The following is a 5,107-nucleotide window of genomic DNA, read 5'->3' as shown; positions in this document are numbered from 1 at the left end:
AAATATGCCAAAGGGAAATGAGGAAGAATACAACCTTAGTAACACATTGTTTTCAAACCCTACAACACTTTTTATATTGACAAAAGGAGTGCTTCAAACTTGGATATCCACGACAAACTTTTCATGAACCCATTACATTTATCTTTCAAAAGCCAAGCACAAGTGGTGGATGTGAGCCTACCTGCAAATTTGTACGGAGAGGAGGCGATTTGATGCCTTTCCAAGCAAATTTCGGGCTTAATACCCAGTGCGCCGCGTGCCTCACCCAACACGCCACGCGCCTCTGATGCGCCGCACGCGTGTAATCTTTCACTGTGTTTTTGTGCCTGATGCGCCGCACGCTGTACCCAATGCGTCGCGCACCTAGCTACATAGTGCATTTTGCAGGAGGCTTTTGGAGGCCTTCCTGGTGTTGAAATTGGGCGCAGGATAGCGCGTTGGAAAGGTATTTGAGTCTAATTTCCAACACAACCAGAATTTTTCAATTTGGAGTTCATTTGCCTTGTCAAAAATCAAATCTCCCAAGACTGGTCAAAATGTGCCAAATGAGGTTGCCTCAAGGAAGAGTGTTGTTGCAGTCAACATTTGAATGCCTTCCTCAACTCCAAATTGAGCTCATGATAGCTCATTGGAAATATATTTTTGTCTAGTTATCCTTTGACTCACCAAGAAATTTATTTGGCCAACCAAGCTAGGAGAAAACTTGATTTTCCCAAGGTCACTTCAGAGGTGCATCAATTCTCGCGAGGCGATTGTATTTTTGACATTTCTCTAAAACCATGACACCTGTGTAAAACGTGAGGGAGGGTTTTCTTCTTTGGCATGTTGTGGACAAAAACCTCTCTCAGTTTTCCAAAATTCATCTTTTATGGCTCTGAAACATCTTTTGAGTGAAACTTATCCCGATGTGTGAAACAAGAAATTTTGTGGAAATGAAGCGAAATGAAGGGGATAAGGGGCTTCTAAATTTTTGGGGAAATTTTGGGAAATAGGAAGGGATGTTAGGAAGTAGGGGAAAGTGGAATCTTAGAGATGGAGTGAGGGGAAGGGGTCCAAAAGAGCAAAACACAAGCCTAGCCTAGAAAATTGCCAAGTTGTGGCAAGAAACTAGGGTTTGTGCAAAAATGAGGAATTTGGGGGATCTCAGTGATGGGAAGTGTTTGATAAGGTACATGAAAGATAGGGGAAGGTGTATGAACCTCTGGATACAAGTTTTGCTAATGATTTGACCATCCAAGAGAAATTAGCTTTCAAAACCCTAGGAGAGGGAAATGACCTTGCCTAGGCGCAACTGAAGCATGAACAAGGTGTAAAATGACTCATTAGACACTGAAATGATAATGACAACCCTATGAATGATGATAGAATCAGCATAATGATGACATGGATCGACATTTGGACAACTTTAGAAGGAGTGAAAGCAAACCCTAGACCTAATGCCTAGTAACCAAATTTTGCTTGAAAACTCTTTGAAATGACAAAATTTGACCTGGACACTTTGAGACCACTTTGTAAGAGCATATTTGATCACTGGAGGAAGGCTAGAAAGACTGACACTAACAGATGGCATCCCGGAAGTCATTCCAAGTGGGTGCGGCTGAAAATAGTGAGCCTGTACTTTCATCCTTCCGCTCACAGTAGGTTTCCCACCAGTCCTTGACGTGGGGGGCTGCTTTGAGAAGAGCGAAAACAATCTTTTCCCGACTTGAAAATTCGTGAACAAAAACATACCCATCTAGCAGATTTAACCATTTATCTACGGCATCTGCGTCTATTTGACCCTCAAAGATGGGGATTTCAAAATTAACTTGTACCTTAAATGGTGTGGCGTTTCCAGAGTAGTTGTTGGAAGCCGATGCATCCCCTCTGGGTAGCTGCTGAAGGATCTGCGCAAAGCTATCCATCATCGCGTTCCTTTGCCGCTCGAGCGCTTCTTCGAGCAAGATTTTGATAGGATCTCCCGCCCCCTCGTCTTTCTTCTCATCCGCCATGGGAGGCCGTTGGGATTTGTGAGGCTGGTCTTGCAAAGGTTCGACCAGTTCAAGCCCTAACTCCTTATATCCCGACCTCGTTGGGGACATGCAAAGAAAAACAGAGAAAAAGCAGACCGCTCTGATACCACTGATCCAGATTTAAACAGGAACGCAATAGATTACAAAGATAACCATAGATACAGAGATGCGATAACCATAAATACAGAGATGCAGCGGAAATAATACTTCATTTCATTAATGGAAAATACTGAAATATGCTTACAACCAGAAATGGAAATAAACCAGCTAGGGCGATGGTAGCTTATCTCTGAGAAGAGATGTGTCGGCTACATGCCTCTAAACTGTTTTTCAACTGCATTACAATGAGGCTCGAAGGCCTATTTATTTTTGAGAAACAATGGAAACCCTTCACATTCCAAAACCTAACCCTAGAAGATGAAACACCAAATTGTGGGCCTCGTTTGGGTAAATTGGTACATCAATTTCCCGAGGTCGTAACTTTGGCATACGATCTCTGTTTGACGCGTACAATAGCTCGTTAGAAATATCTATCCGAGTACTACCACTTTGGAAGGCAACATCGGTCCATGGACCCATGTTGCCCCAAATTTCCCAAAAAATGTCGTTTAGGGCCTCAAAACGGCTCCGGAAGTTCAGGACCCAAAAAACTACTAAAAATAGTAAACTGTGCTACAATTTAGGAAATTGAAAAAGCTGAAAGAGACAATTGTGGGGGTCCAAATGGGATAGGTGGGTGGCCACCAACATCCACCTGGATCAAAAGTAGAAAGAACAAATATCATGACCTGGTTTACATGGTTCCATTTTGTAGCATAATTAAGATAATTGGACTATAGTATTGGGTTCCTTTTTCTATTTTTGGCTTTCATTTTATTGGTTGTATTATTTGAAGAAACTAAGTTATGTTTTTTGCTTTTGCTACTACTGTGTAGCCTTTGAAGGTATTTCTAGCAGACATAAACAAAGCTGGAATAACCTTTTCTTCAAAGAATCTTCCTACAAGTTTGGGTCCACTGTCATATGTCTCGACTCCAAAGAAAAATAGTACATCAAGAGTGCAGCCTATAACAAATTTTCAAACCTTAAGTAGACCTGATATAGTGCTTGTCATTGTCCTTAGAATAAATTCATTAATACCGGAAACAACAACAGATGCTAAGAAAGAAATGAACAATGTTGTAAGAGTGGTTTCATCTATAGTATCGATCAAATCAACTAATGTGATTAAATCTGGCAGCAAAAGAGATGAATCTGACAAGATAGACTCCATAAATTAGATGCGTGTGACAGGCAATGACAAAACAGACCTAAACATTGCTAGGGCTGAGCAACACGTTTCCTCTAGACTTGACAATGCAAACACTAGTTCTGTTGTTTGTGATGGAAATCAACCAGGGGAAAGATGGATTGGTGCAACCAAATTTAGAATAAATTCACTAGTAGATTGAGTTGTAAGCCCACATGATGGAAGTCCTACTTTTCCATGGTCAAATTTTCCATCTCAACTCCTTTCGAAGATGAAGTAGAATGTGATCATAATCCCATTATATTTTTGTAATCTGTTCTTTGGTAGCACTTATTATGTTATTTGTGGGTTCGTGATGCCACATACTTCATTACACCGCATAAATATATGTTGAATAAAGATGGATAGCTATTTGTGGTTCATACTTATAAAGGTAACCAAAATATATATATTGTTTAGGCTAATCAGGCCAAGGGATTACTCAATGCAAACAAGCAAGTTGAAATGACACTTGTGGAGCCGCAAAGGTAATCAAGACCCACTGAGTCTTCAAATTGTTGTTTTCCTTCAAAAAACAAAGGTAGACCATGGAATGCAACCGATCCAATTGAGTGTTTGTGGGCCTAACCACCAAACAAAAAATAAATGGGCAGTTGGCCAACAAGATTTTTGCCTAAGGGAGAAGTAAAGGAAGAAAAGAAAAGAAGTCATCTTCCAGAAGGAGAAAAGAGAAATAGTAGAGCATTCATAACATTTACCTGTAGAGACCCAAAGCTATGAGACCAAGTCGAACCAAGAATTAACAATATATCGCTGTAGCAACTTAAAATGGAAGCCACAAGTGACAAGTGCGCAAATGCATGTATTTTATGAATATACATTGGATTTTTTCAATTCCTAAGAGGGTTTTTCTCCAGTTAAAAAGTCAGTGTGATCTCTGTTTGAATACTTGTTCACTATGTTTCTTTCTTTATTTCTATGTTGTTATTTCTGCTTTTGCTGGAAGAATTGTTCACCTACATAAACAACATATGCATTTAATTATGCTAAACAACCACACAAATAAAACATATTCATTTAATTATGCTAAACAACCACACAAATAAAACCCACAGAAAGGGAAAGACTAGAAACAAACATTGTACTTCAGTTCACTGTAATTTATAATTTTAGGTGTCACTGTACACCCATTAGAAGTTCTGTTTTAATTTGCTCTGTTTTAACATATACCATCTGTACTTGCCCAGAGACCTCAGGTGCTATATCCTTGGATCTATTGGCTACAACATTCGCCAAGATTTCTGTGCAAGTCATTAAGCATAGTAGTTGGAGAAGGGGTAAAGCATCCAAGATTACATTACATATGCATTTAATTATGCTAAACAACCACACAAATAAAACCCACAGAAAGGGAAAGACTAGGAACAAACATTGTACTTCAGTTCACTGTAATTTATAATTTTAGGTGTCACTATACACCCATTAGATGTTCTTTTTTAATTTTCTCTGTTTTAACATATAACATCTGTACTTTCCCAGAGACCTCAGGTGCTATATCTCTGGATCTACTGGCTACAACATTCGCCAAGATTTCTATGCAAGTCATTAAGCATAGTGGTTGGAGAAGGGGTAAAGCATCCAAGATTACATTATTGAGTTAATAAAAAAAGCTATATCGTTTGACCTCGAGCTTGAGGATCAACAATTCGTAATCTAGGGAAGGAGCTTTACAATGCTACCTTAGAAGAGAACTAGCCTTCTTTAAGGTAAAGAACCTCTATGACCACTGTGAGAAGGCTATAATGGAGAAATGGAAATCCCAAAGGAACGTAAAAATAATCTAATC

The sequence above is a fragment of the Pinus tabuliformis genome, chromosome 6 (assembly GCF_031772625.1).
Source record: "Pinus tabuliformis cultivar Carrire ecotype Pingquan chromosome 6, CPIR1, whole genome shotgun sequence".
Taxonomy (NCBI): Eukaryota; Viridiplantae; Streptophyta; class Pinopsida; order Pinales; family Pinaceae; genus Pinus; species Pinus tabuliformis.
Note: the sequence above shows the minus strand (reverse complement) of the source record.